Genomic DNA, 14,996 nt, shown 5'->3' on the forward strand with positions numbered 1-14,996 from the left:
CACCTGTGGCCATGTGGGGAGAGCGCTAAAGGTCAGTCCATCACAGAGACCAGCGGTCATATGATCAAATTATTCAGGCTCATACACGAGAGAAAGAGTAATTATCAATAGCAATCAATTAGAATTATACAAGTTTAACACTTACATTACAGCTTCTACTGAAGTGCGTTGTGTAATATGTGTCTGCTCTAGGGAGGATAAAGTATTCAGGATTCTCTAGCTCCTTCAACTAAATGTAAGCACCATAGAATGGGTCAAAGCAGATGTCGGGTGTCCAGGAACATAATGGGAGATGTAATAGTTTGTGAAACCTTCCTGTACTACTTTTGTTATCCAACCCATAGTACCATGAAGTCTGGGGCATCTACTAACCCGCCCAGGAGAAATATACAACCTCTTACTAAAACAATGGCTTAAGCTTTGCCAATGTCTTATTTTATAGGAACTTGTCATCGTGTTACCAAATGAAGAGTACAAATTTTATTTCCCCCTTGCAGGTAGTTATTATTGTATTATAAATTTGCATATAATCTAGATTCTAATGATTTATACAGGGTCTAGGGCAGCCTTTTTCGATCTTTTCAACACAGAGGAACCCTTACCTACCTACACAGGAGGGCACAGCCATGTACACAGGCCTATACCTACCTACACAGGAGGGCACAGCCATGTACACAGCCCTACACCTACCTACACAGGAGGGCACAGCCATGTACACAGGCCTATACCTACCTACACAGGAGGGCACAGACATGTACACAGGCCTACACCTACCTACACAGGAGGGCACAGACATGTACACAGGCCTACACCTACCTACACAGGCGGGCACAGCCATGTACACAGGCCTATACCTACCTACACAGGAGGGCACAGCCATGTACACTGGCCTACACCTACCTACACAGGAGGGCACAGCCATGTACACAGGCCTATACCTACCTACACAGGAGGGCGCAGCCATGTACACTGGCCTACACCTACCTACACAGGAGGGCACAGCCATGTACACAGGCCTATACCTACCTACACAGGAGGGCACAGACATGTACACAGGCCTACACCTACCTACACAGGCGGGCACAGCCATGTACACAGGCCTATACCTACCTACACAGGAGGGCACAGCCATGTACACAGGCCTATACCTACCTACACAGGAGGGCACAGCCATGTACACTGGCCTACACCTACCTACACAGGAGGGCACAGCCATGTACACAGGCCTTTTACCTACCTACACAGTAGGGCACAGCCATGTACACATACTTAGCCACACACAAAATGTGCACCAAACCCGGGAGCCAGGGTCCTAAATAGGCTAGTGATACTTTGGAATTAGTTATCCCTAATGTACAGTATGCCTTTCCACCACTGCAGCTTGAAATAGAAGAGATTTCAGTGATTCTGTTCACCCCGCCTTGGCCCAGGAAGACTTGATACTCTGACGTGGTTGGCATCAGACGAACCCTGAACTCTTCCAGTCTGATCTGACTTGCTTTTGCAAGGCCCAATCTTCCATCCTGCTTTACAGTCTCTGGCTTTGATGGCATGGCTGTTGAAACCAGGGTCCTAAGCGATGGGTGTCTTGGATGCGTCATTCCTAACCTGCTTAAGGCTAGCAAGGCAACTTCCAGGAGAATTTATATTTCTCTTAGTATTAAGCTCTGGGATTTCACTCCCGTAAAAATGTAGTTTTGGAAAAAAAAGAAAAGTGGTTAGTCATAGTCTGCCCTTCCTGCAATATGGAGTGGATCAGGGACTGGCCTTGAGTAAGGACAAGGGTCAAATATCAGCCTTGGCAATTCTCTTTCAGAGACCAACTGCTTGAAATTCTTTGGTCCGGCTTTTATTCAAGCAGATAAGCACATTGTTTCACCAGTTAAGACTCCTTTGACACAGTGGGACTATAACCTAGTATTTTGTTTTGCAGAAGTCTCAATTTGAACCCATTCAGGATATCCCTTCTGACTTTATTTTTATGTCTGCTTTTTCCTTAAAGAGCCATTCCTGATACTCCACCAGGTCAAGGTGGTTTTTATGGCCCCAGTCACCCTTTTTTGCCTAAGGCGGTTCCATCTTAGCCAGGATATGGGACTACCATCATTCTGTCTGCAACCTCAGACGAAGGGGTACAAGGTTTTGCACACTTTGGATATGGTACGTGTCATTAGGTGTTACCTGATATCAACGGCTGCTATTTGGCAGTTGGATTCCATCTTTGCACTTGTGTGAGGGCCCAAAGAAATTGATTTATACATTGAAAACCATAGTATGTCACATCACATCAGCTACCAACTGAACAGGAGAGAGATGCAGATAAAATTAGTCGTGTAAGCAAAGACAAGTAGATTGACGCGTTTTGTTTGACAGAAAGCTTCTTCAGGATCCTTTTTTTGTCTTCATTATAATGTGTGGTAGCTGATAAGACACAAATAATATTACAACCAATACAAAATTTAACAAAAGTTTAACAACCCAGATGGGCAATCAATAAAATATAATCCAACAACAAACAATAACTAAAGAAAAAAAGGAGGTAATCATAGAAGGGGAGCATCCCAAAAATGGACCAAAAAAAAAAAAAAAAAACAAAGGGGAAGAGGGAAATTAATAGGTAAACATGTTAAAAAGTAAAAAAGGGGAGGGGGAAAATAAATCACTAACCATGTAAAAACAAATTTGTGTTGGTTGTAATATTATTTGTGTCTTATCAGCTACCACGCATTATATTGAAAACAAGAAAGTGGATCCTGAAGAAGCTTTGTTGTCAAGTGAAACGTGTTGATCTACTTCTCTTTGTTTACATGTGCAATTATATTTGTATCTCTCTTCTGTTCGGATGGTAGCTAGTTTGATGTGGTTTTAACACTGAATAGGTTTTAACCCCTTGACACTGGCCGCATATATATATATATATATGCAGACGCTCAGAGGATGGGCCTTAATGCTGAGTGGCCACATATATGCGGCCCTGTGTAAACCACTTACCGTGCTGACAGTGCGCTCCCAGCACTGTAGCCAGCAGGTACCAGAAAGCTGCCAATGCATACTAGCGATCAGGAGCTTTCCGATCATGTGACTGCTTTGACAGCCAATCACAGCAGTCAGATGACCCGAATGCCCGCCTCAGCTGCCCAGCTTTTGAAACCCTTAAAGAGGGAGGCGGCAGAAAGCGATTAATGTATTAATAAAATTGTGTATTCTTTTATAATCTCTTTTTCCTTATATTTTTGTGGGCGCATATAAATCCCCTTGTCCCAGCGTTGCAATTGTGGAACGTTGGGACTATTTTTTGTACAATATAATTAAATTGTTGGTTTGGGCTAGCTTGGCTCAAACTAACTATTTAAAGGGTCATTAAATATGCAGTCAGGGTTTAATGATAGCTAACATGGTTAATTTACAAAAAAACTGGTCTGGCTGCAATGCAGGAGAAGTTCCACTAGATGGTGGACCCGTCGAGGAGAAATGATTACCTGAGCTTGATATAGTAAAAAGTAGTTAGACATGAAAAGGAAAAGTAATGTAAAGTAAAAGAAGCAGCAGGATAAAGACAACGAGCAAAAAGGAAGGAAGGGAGTTTAAGTTGGGGAGAGAAGAAGAGAGAGAGCTTTCCTTTGCTCAAACAAGGTTCTCATCTACGACCTTCCCCTCAATGGATGGAGCCCCTGAATTTTACTATGTTGCATATTTTGCTATAGCTCGTAAAAGATTTGTACTGTTTTTTCATCCAAAATTTAAAAATATGAATAGCCCTGATTTAACGTTTTTTTTTCAATTTTATTTTATTTTAACAGGAAAACTGCTACAAAGGGACTTTTTTTTTTAGGTTCAATTCCACTCTGCCCTTCATGTCACTTGAAGACCAGGCCTTTTCTAGCACTTTTTGTTTACAAGTTTAAATCAGTATTTTTTGCTAGAAAATTACTTATAACCCCCTAACATTATATATTTTTTAGCAGACACCCTAGGGAATAAAATTTTTCTTATGTCATGCAATATTTGTTCAGAGATTTTTCAAACACAATTGTTTGGGAAAAATACACTTTAACCGCTTACCGACCAGCCGCGGTCATTATACTGCATCAGGTTAGCGCGTTCCCGCAAACCGTTGTAGCTGTACGTCGGCCCTTTAAGCGGGGATAGCAGGCGCGCGCCTGTTGCACTGCGGGGGTGCCCATGCGCGTGGCCAGCGGTCGTGATGACTTCCGGCCACGCACGTTTGCGAGCACGAGAGCCAGAACAGGGACGTGTGTGTGTAAACATACAAATTCTGTGAGGAGAGGAGAGACAGATTGTGTGGTCCTACTAGCTAGGAACAACAATCTGTCATCTCCTCTAGTCAGTTTCCTCCCCCTAAAGTTAGAACATACACACACGAGGGAACACATTTAACCCCTTGATCGCCCCCTAGTGTTAACCCCTTCCCTGCCAATGACATTTACACGGTAACCAGTGCATTTTTATAGCACTGATCGCTGTATAATTGTCAATGGTCCTAAAAATGTGTCAAAAGTGTCCAATGTATCCACTGTAATGTCGCAGTCCGGATAAAAATCACTGATCATCACCACCATTACTAGTAAAAAAAAAAAATAATAATAATAAAAATGCCATAAATCTTTCCCCTATTTTGTAGAAGCTATAACCTTTGTGCAAACCAATAAATATACGCTTATTGCGATTTTTATTAGCAAAAATATGTAGAAGAATACATATCGGCCTAAACTGAGGAAAAAATTTGTTATTTAAAAAAAAAAATTTGGGATATTTATTATAGCAAAAAGTACAAAATATTGTGTTTTTTTTTCAAAATTGTCGCTCTTTTTTTGTTTATGGTGCAAAAAATAAAAACCGCAGAGATGATTAAATACCACCTAAAGAAAGCTCTATTTGTGGGGAAAAAAAGAACATAAATTTTGTTTTGGTACAGTGCCGCACGACCGCGCAATTGTCAGTTAAAGCGACGCAGTGCCGTATCGCAAAAAATGGCCTGGTCATTGAGTAGCCAAATCTTCTGGGGCTTAAGTCTAGGGCTTAATTAAGTGCTTCATTAAAAAAAAACAACACAATATATACCCCAATTTTTTTGTAAAATATGAAAGATGAAGTTATGTTGAGTAAATAGATACCTAACATGTCACGCTATAAAATTGCGTACACTTGTGGCATGGTGACAAACTATGCTACTTAAAAATGTTTACAGGTTACCTATTTAGAGTAACAGAATAGGTCTAGCACTAGAGTTATTGCTCTCGCTCTAACATTCGCAATGATACCTCACATGTGTGGTGTGAACACTGTTTACATATGCGTGTGTGACTTACATATGCGTTTGCTTCTGCGTGCAAGCACAGAGTGATGGGGGCACTATAAATTGTTTAATTCATTTTATTTTTTATTTTTACAAGGTCCCTTTTTTTCTTGATAACTTTTATTTATTCCTATTACAAGGAATATAAATATCCCTTGTAATAGAAATAAGAATGACAGGTCCTCTTTATTGAGAGATCGAGGGTCAAAAAGACCCCAAATATCTCCTTTCTAACTTTAAAAGCAAAAAAAGATTAAAAACATTTTTGATCTTTTCATTTAAAATAAAAAAAATTTACTTCAACCCTGGACCGGAAGTGACGTCATGACATAGCTCTGGCCATAGAGGCCATCAAAGACGATCTGGTCTTTTATCGCCTCTGTGACCAGCTGGATGCACCATCAGATAGTTTTTTTGGGCGCACCGCTAAAAACGGTCAGCCCGAGAAAAACCGGGGAGCAGCGGGAGGGGAGGGGGGACGTCCCCTTCCGCCGCTTCTGAAAGCGTTCCAGCGGCTCATGAGCTGTTCAGACCACTTTCATGAGAAAGCCAGCCACTAAGAAAAAATATGGGGTAACTCCAGAAAAGCATTCCAAGGCCACAACATTATATATATATATATATATATATATATATATATATATATATATATATATATATATATATACGTATTGCGGTCTTGAAGTGGTTAAGAGAAAATCTAAAAAAGTCAAAAGTCAGCAGAATATTATACTAACTGGCCTGTCCCTTTTTAGAACTACAAATTCCAGGTGTTCATGTAGCACCAGATGATCTTATTTCATACTAAACTGGGCAAATACAACATCTTTACATCGTTCTTTACTCTTACAGCTCCCTGCCGAAGCTTCTACATTGAAGGTCCTTAGTGAGGCCATCTGTGATGAGGTCCAGGGTCAGTGAGCGGGCTGCTAATCTCCTGGATACATATAATCGCAGCCGAGAGGATATAACGTTGCAGAGAAGAAGATGCTTAGGAAGGAAATTAAATCTCTGCTGAAAAATAATACTACAGGTATCAGGAACATCTCAGTTTAAAGTCTGGTTTCTTGGATCATCCTTTGCTTGATCAATGCAGGTGTATGCATACACCGGTTTCAGCAATAGGAGTTCGGGATCGTGATTGGGTTCCTGACTGCCATCCATGCTTATTTGACCCACCGCCACTGGCGTGTGTGTCCACAGCCTAGGGTAAGAGTATCCATCCCCTCCCCCTGGTGTTGCAAACACAATCCTTGGTGTTGTGTGTTAATACCACTATGTCCAGCCATATAACTACACCTAGTGAATAACATCATCCTGGGATTACGTCAGAGAGATTGAACGTGGTATATCTATTATTATGAACTATATCTTGCCATATTGACTCTGAATGAATGAATGACTTGTATAGCGCTGTAAATGTGAACTGAATCGCCTCAAGGCGCTTGATCCATCCTGTGTTGTTCTGCTTCTTAGAAGAGGTGGGTCTTGAGTTTTTTTCTCAAGGGCCGATGGTTTTCTTCCATGTGGATGTTAGTGGGTAGAGCGTTCCATAGCCGTGGTCCTTGGACTGTGACTCTTCGTTCTCCCTTTGATTTGTAGTTGGACTTGGGAATGAGGAGGAGGTTTTGGTTAGTTGATTGGAGACTTCGATTGGGTGTGTAGTGTTTTATTTTCTCGCATAGGTATTGCGTTTCCTTGTGTGCATTTGTGGGTGAGGCAGAAGGTCTTGAATGTGATCCGGTCCTTTACGGTTAGCCAATGTAGGGTCCTCAGGGATGGGGAGATGAATTCCCAGGGTTTTTTTCCCGTTACCAGTCTTGCTGCCGTGTTTTGGATGACTTGTAGGCGTGCAATCTGATATTTAGGTAGTCCTATGTAGAGGGAGTTTGCATAGTCGAGTCGGGAATGGATGATTGTTCCAACTACTGCTGCTTTGTCCTCTTCTGGAATGAAGGGGATGAGTCTACGTAGCAGCACTCTCAAGTTTTTATGTCGGTACCCACCTTGCCTGCTTTCATGCGGTTTTCCATTTTTTATATATTAACATATGTTAAGCCTTCTACCTGCTGTAGGTTTATTTACCTTCTTCATGTTGTTACATCACCATGAACTTTTATGTTCTTTCTTTAACACTTATTTGTATCACTTCAAGGGTTATTTATTAAGTATATATGCACTCATCCTTTCACTGCACTTCATATTTTACACTTTACTCCTTAGATGCAAATCTGGGGAATACTTATTTCTTAGCGCTGCATCTCCATTCACCCCTATAGACCGGTCCTTTATCCGGTCCGTTACCAAACAAGCAGAAGGGGATCCAATCTCCTCCCACCTGTCAGTCTTTTTCCCATAGTGGAAGGAAAGAAAATGGTGTACTCCATAGCTTACTTTAGTCTGTCAGTGAATCCGCCTTGTGGGGACACAGCATAAATACCTGACAGAGAGTTTAATGCTTCCCCGCTCTGTTTGATACTATTTGGAAGGTTTTCGACTGGTGGCTGGTGCTCCGTTTTTTGGGGGTCAAACATACCCCCCACCCGTTCCCTCTGCCCGCTCGCAAGCCCACCAGCCCCACACTTACCCCATCCGGGTCGCGGGCGGCTTCTCCTCCTGGCCAATTCGGTCGCTTTTCCTCCTGGCCAATTCGGTCGCTTTTCCTCCTGGCCAGTCCGGTCTTAGGACCTGCTTCCTGTCACGATTGGCCAGGAGGAGAAGCAGGAAGACATTAGCGAATCAACATTCGCTAATATCACAAGTGGGTGGGCTCGGGGTCCCTGAGCGCACCCTTTTTGAAGTCAATTAGAGCCTCAGGCCTCATGTGCTTCACAAAAAAAAACCTCATAGAACTCTATGCATGGAGATTAGGGGCCGGCGCATAGAGATTGGGGCGACAACACTTCTGCCCCCCTTATGGACGGCCCGCCACTAAGGTTTTCCATTTACATGCACTTAAAAAAAAAAAACCTGCCTAGCAGCTAAGATGATTTAGTTATTACAAGGAAAAACCCTTCCTGAATTAGTTTCACTTTGTTACTGGTTTTACTTGCCCTGAGGTTATATCAAATTCCATCAGCTGTCAGCTGAAGGGTAGGAAAATAACAGCTGGCAGCCTTGAAGTTTTTCCTCCAATAACAAAGTGAAATTACGTTTTCTATGGCTAATGAAAAAAAAAAGTATTAGTAACTTTGTAACTCTGGCAATGCAATAAACCATGTAGACTTCAGAAAATGAGGGTTCTTAATTGGGATTAAAAGAATTTACTTAGTAAGAAGTAGAAACAAATCATAAAAAGTCAGGACTGCAACAAAGTGACGGTTCCAATGGATGATAAAAAGCAAAGGCTATAAATAGGTATGAACGCGGATGGTTCAGTACTATGTACCCCATATTCATTCATGTAGGGGGGCTGGTATCTGGGGGCCCCATTATTATTAAAGAGGGCTTCCAGATTCTAATAAGCCCCCAACCCGCACATCCCATAATCACTGGTCAGGGTTGTGGGGATGAGACCCTTGTCTTAATCAACATGGGGACAAGGTGCTTTGCCAGGGGGTCTCCCTGGCAAGGCACCCACCCATGTTAACCGCTTGCCAAAAGTATACTGTATATATATATATATATATATATATATAGCGGCAAGGTGGCTCTCCTGCGCAGGATCACGTACCTGTACGTGATCCTGCACTTCCGGGTCTGGGGCGCACACACGCGCCACAGGTGACACATCAGGAGCCAAGCAGCAGGTCCAGCAGGCTCGCTGTTCGCCGGGACCCGCTGATCATTTGAGAGGCAGAGGCAGAACAGCGGTCTGCCTACGTAAACAAGGCAGATGACCGTTCTGTCAGTAGGAAAGATAAATGATCCTGTGTTTCTGCAAAGCAGAGACACGGATCTCTGCCTTCCCATAGTACCTACAGTTTGTAAGCACTCCCTAGGCACACATTTAACCCTTTGATCACCCCAATGATAACCCCTTCCCAGCCAGAGTCATTAGTACATATTTTTAGTACTGATCACTGTATTAGTGTCAATGGTGATGTCAGTTAGTCAGTTCCCACCCAGTGCAAATATAATAAAAGTGTACACTGCGCTAAATTGAAAGAATATATGGTGCGGAGCAGCTACTTACAAGGTGACAACAACCAAAGAAACATGTGAAAATGAAATAAAAAGTAGCGCATAAATGGTGCCAAAAGTCTTCAATCAAGAAAACAACTGAAAAAAACAAATGTCCACAAATAATAAACATAACAGTGAAAAAACTTGTAAGTCTCTCAATATAGGTGAATAAAATCCTGTCGGTGAGTGGGAAACAAATGACATGGAATGTCCCACTGAAAACCATGCATGGATGCAGGGAGACAGAAGTTTTTCGATCAATGGATCGTCTACTGGAGCATGCTCCAGTAGACGATCCATTGATCGAAAAGCTTCGGGCGCTTCCAGCATCCTCCTTGTTGCCCATTTTCGATTTTATACTCTGTGATCACATTTTATTGTTACCTGGCGTTTTTAGCAATAAAAATCCTATTTTTGCTCAGCTACACTATGTGGAGCTTGTTTATTTTTTCTCCACATACTTACTGAGAGATTCAACCAGCCTTCACTCCAGCCTTTGTACGTGACGCATTGTTCCCTCTGATCCGCACCTCGGCCATCCTTTGGGAGGACCCACCTGGTGACCCCGGGAGATCCGCGCAGAGTTTGACCCAGAAGGTTCGCAGAGCTGTGATGTCCGTTCACTGGCCCTGAGAGGCAACCCGCTCGAGTGACTCCCTGTCGCTGACAAGGGAGTCCATCGCATCTGGTAAGAGTTTCTTACACACCATCTTTACCAAGTCGCATGTTGTTGAGAGATACAACTTGGGGATGATTTGTTGATTCACTTGCGTTTTAACTTCTGTCTCCCTGCATCCATGCATGGTTTTCAGTGGGACATTCCATGTCATTTGTTTCCCACTCACCGACAGGATTTTATTCACCTATATTGAGAGACTTACAAGTTTTTTCACTGTTATGTTTATTATTTGTGGACATTTGTTTTTTTCAGTTGTTTTCTTGATTGAAGACTTTTGGCACCATTTATGCGCTACTTTTTATTTCATTTTCACAAGTTCCCACCCAGTGTCATTAATGCCGTGTACACACGAGCAGACTTTTCTGACTGACCTTTTGACGGACTTCCGACGGACTTTCCCAAAGAACGGACTTGCCTATACATGATCACACCAAAGTCCGACGGATTTGTACGTGATGACGTACACCGGACTAAAATAAGGAAGTTCATAGCCAGTAGCCAATAGCTGCCCTAGCGTCAGTTTTCGTCCGTCGGACTGGCATACAAACGAGCGGATTTTTCTATAGGAACTGGGTCCAGCGGAGTTCCGACGTAAAGATTTGAAACATGTTCCAAATCTAAAGTCTGTCAGATTTTTGACCGAAAAAGTCAGCTGCAGGTCCAATGAAGCCCACACACGGTCGGATTGTCCGCCAGACTCGGTCCGTCGGACCAGTCCGGTCGAAAAGTCCGCTCGTGTGCACGCGGAATTAGTGTCAGATTTCTCACAGCACTATCACAGTCCCACTATAAAGTCGCTGACATTTGTATAGAAATTCGGGGGGGGGGGGGGGTTTTATTTTATTTTTTTTATTTAGGCTCGGTTCACGCTGGGGCGGCTTGAAAGTCGCCCCACTCTGAAGCCATCCCATACAGTGCGACTTCAGCGTGGTTTGCAAATGACTTCTGCTCCGAAGTCACCCCCAAGTAGTGCAGGAACCTCAAGTCAACCCAATTTGAGTCGCTCCGATTAGAACGGTTCCATTGCACTGAATAGAGCGCGACTTGTCAGGCACAGGCAGCTAAGTCGCCTGATAGGTCGCCCCAGTGTGAACCGAGACTTATTGGATATGTTTTATAAACAGACAGAACAGAACAGATAGAACATAAAAAAACCCAGTGGGGATCAAATACCACCAAAAGAAAACTCTATTTGTGTGAAAAAAAGATATAAAGTTTGTTTGGGTACAGCATTGCATGACTTTCCACTAGCGCAGTGCCGAATAGCAAAAAATGGCCTGGTCATGGAGGGGTTTAAAATTTTCAGGAGCTGAAGTGGTTAAAATCCATACCAAACTCAAGGAGGGGGAAAAAAAAAACACAGCACCAAGACCTATACAAAGGTCCCCCAAAATACATAGTAGACCCTTGGGAGATGGAGGGTTAAAAACAAAAATACGCTGGTAATGATAGCTGTCAAAGTCATTTTAGGGCAATTTTAAACCATTTTTCCTTTGTAAATGTAAGTATGTACCTTACTGAAATGATGAGGTTGACCTCTCTTGTATCTCTGCCCCAAGCACCACTGGAAGTGAAACAGATAGTGCCAAGGGACAGGAGGAACATGAGTGCTGATGTTGATGTTGATGGCAGAACCTTGGGCAGGAGATGCAGATATGAAAGATCCAGCAGAACACCTGGTCAGAAACAACAGAATTGCGAGAAGAACCAGCTGAGGTTCAAGGGGATCTTTGGTTGCACTGCAGGTTCAGAAGGCAAAGGTCATAAGTGCTTCCGGTAAGCCTATGACAGGTGATGCTGGATGTAGCCAGTACAGACACTCAGTAATAACGTGGAGCCAAGTCAAAGGAACGTGGAGCCAAGCAGAGGCAGAAGCATAGTCACATAGGTAGCCAAGGTTTTGCTTTTAGGGCAAAAAGTTTAAATTTGGTCTCATCTGACCAAAGCACCTTCTTCCACATGTTTGCTGTGCCCCCACTGTTCACAAACTACAAACAAGACGTCTTATGGATTTCTTTCAACAATGTCTTTCTTCTTGCTGCTCTTCCATAAAGGTCAGATTTGTAGAGAACACGACTAATAGTTGTCCTGTGGACAGATTCTCCCACCTGAGCTGTGGATCTCTGCAGCTCCTCCAGAGTTACCATGGAGCCTCTTGGCTGCTTCTCTGATGAATGTTCTCCTTGCCCGGCCGGTCAGTTTAGGTGGACGGCCATGTCTTGGTAGGTTTGCAGTTGTGCCATACTCTTTCCATTTTTGGATGATGGATTGAACAGTGCTCCCTGAGATGTTCAAAGCTTGGGATATTTTTTTATAGTACAAAAAAGGTCACTGCCCCCACCTATAACTGGTCTTCACAGCAAGGAGCACTGGAAGGGCAAACGCATGTAAAATTAAACCAAAGAATTTCCAAGCTCAACTTACCAACCAGCCTGTGACCAACCAAATTAACCTGCCTAACAGTATGTGTTAAAAACAGGGGTTTAGTTGCACACATTTGCAAATACATGCATAAGCTGCAGGCCACAGCAAGGCACCCTGTATCCTGCAGACCCTAACTCTAACTTTGAAGAGTCTCCACAGTGGGAGCACATGTATGCTAATGGATAGATGAAGGGCAGATGACTGGAGGGAGCCCAACTCTCCTTAAAGATGCAGGAGCACACTGAACACCCAGCGCATTGCACAATGGCAGCAAAGGTGTCAGTGCGTTGCCTGACCAATATGTCAACAATACAAAAAAAGGTCACTGCCCACACCTATAACTGGTCTTCACAGCAAGGAGCACTGGAAGGGCAAACGCATGTAAAATAAAACCAAAGAATTTCCAAGCTCAACTTACCAACCAGCCTGCGACCAACCGAATTAACCTGCCTAACAGTATGCGTTAAAAACAGGGGTTTAGTTGCACACATTTGCAAATACATGCATTTTTTTTTATAGCCTAACCCTGCTTTAGACTTCTCCACAACTTTATCCCTGACCTGTCTGGTGTGTTTTTTGGCCTTCATGATGCTGTTTGTTCACTAAGGTTCTCTAACAAACCTCTGAGGGCTTCACAGAATAGCTGTATTTATACTGATATTACATTACACACAGAGGGACTCTATTTACTAATTAGGTGACTTCTGAAGGCAATTGGTTCCACTAGATTTTAGTTAGGGGTATCAGAGTAAAGGGGGCTAAATACAAATGTACCCCACACTTTTCACATATTCATTTGTAAAACATTTTGAAAACAATTTATCATTTTCCTTCCACTTCACAATTATGAGTCACTTTTTGTTGGTCTATCACATAAAATCCCAATAAAATATTATGTTTTTGGTTGTAACATGACAAAATGTTGAAAATTTCAAGGGGTATGAATACTTTTTCAAGGCACTGTGTGTATATATATATATATATATATATATATATATATTTATTTATTTTTTTTATTAGAGTCTGACGCAGAAGATCCAGTATATCCCATGGCAAATTCAGAAGTCATGAGCTCAGAAGAGAAGAATCAAGTGAAAGAAATGCTACGCTAAACAAGAAGCCAATGATGAGGAACAAGTAGTAGCTGATCTTCTAGTTGACCATCCACATTCCAAAGTACATCGTCAGAAAATGAAAGTAACATTTCAAAGAAAGATATTGAAGGTGATAAATCATCACAGCAACATTCTACATTTACTTTATATGAGATCAGTAAAGCGTCACCATATGACTCAGCCACGTGGTTTCCAGTCAACGGCCACCATATGTCAAAACAAAAATAACTCTGACTCACGCCCAGAAACTCCACGTTATTCTCTATTAGGTCGAGGCAAACTAAACAGGCAACAAAACTTTCTTTTGACCCCTCCCAATCAAATCCCTAAATGTATATCAATCCAATATATTGTGTATGTATAGATATAATATAGTATAATAAGATATGATGGGAGTCAATGGTAAAACTACCATGAAAAGCTTCCAAAAATGAAAACAAAACCTGGTTTTGACTCTACCAACTCTCAGGGTCCGGGACCAGGGGTTGGGCAGGAGGGGGCGGCTGCCCTGGGCGCAGTGGTTTATTGCAGGGATGAGGGTTAACCTGACGCTAATCCTAAGGGAAGGGGGGCGCAGTTTGGTATCTTTGCCCTGGGTACTGGATGACATCGTCCTAGCACTGCCAACTCTCATCTATAAAAAAATATATACCGTATATACTCGAGTATAAGTCGAATTTTTCAGCACATTTTTTTGTGCTGAAAGTACCCCCCTCGACTTATACTCGAGTCAAGCACTTTTCTGCAGCAAAAAAAATAATTTTCCAAACCGACTTTGGGGCCCTGTATCTCAGGGCCACTTGGTGCTAGGAACCCCAAATTTGGTGTGCACACCCAGTTGAACTGGTACCACAACATACCCACACATAGCTGAAGTTCCTAGCTCTAAGTGGCCCCGAGATACGGGGCCCCAAATCCAGTTCAGAAAATGTCATTCTCTGCTGCTGAAAACTGCTTGACATTTTCTGAACTGATTTTTGGGGCCCTGTATCTTGGGGCCACTTGGTACTAGAAACCCCAGCTTTGGAAATTTTATGGTGCTAGTTCCACTGGGTTTGCACACCAAATTTAGGGTTTTTAGCACTAAGTGGCCCCGAGATAAGGGGCCCCAAAGTCGGTCAACTGTGTCCATCTGCAGCAATGTCATTTCGGGACCCTTTGGGTTCAGAGACCCCAGATTTTGGCTGCAGCTAGGGGGCATCTAGGAACCCTTAACTACCGAGTTTGAAGTTCGGGGGACCTATGGCTGCAAATGGGCACAGTGAGGCTGCAAATGGGCACAGTGATGCTGCAAATGGGCATTGTTGACCCTCTTTTCCACTCACAGTAGCTGTGC

At 42.8% G+C, this 14,996-nt stretch overlaps 1 long non-coding RNA gene across 1 annotated transcript; it reads left to right on the forward strand.

Annotated features, from left to right (window-relative positions):
* Window positions 1-440: 440 nt before the first annotated feature.
* On the forward strand, window positions 441-14,468 carry LOC141148268 (uncharacterized). Its single transcript, XR_012245189.1, has 4 exons — window positions 441-497; window positions 2,003-2,160; window positions 6,170-6,350; window positions 13,566-14,468. It is a non-coding gene; the product is annotated as an uncharacterized lncRNA (long non-coding RNA).
* Window positions 14,469-14,996: the final 528 nt, after the last annotated feature.

This window comes from Aquarana catesbeiana, linkage group LG06, assembly GCF_042186555.1.
Source record: "Aquarana catesbeiana isolate 2022-GZ linkage group LG06, ASM4218655v1, whole genome shotgun sequence".
NCBI lineage: Eukaryota > Metazoa > Chordata > Amphibia > Anura > Ranidae > Aquarana > Aquarana catesbeiana.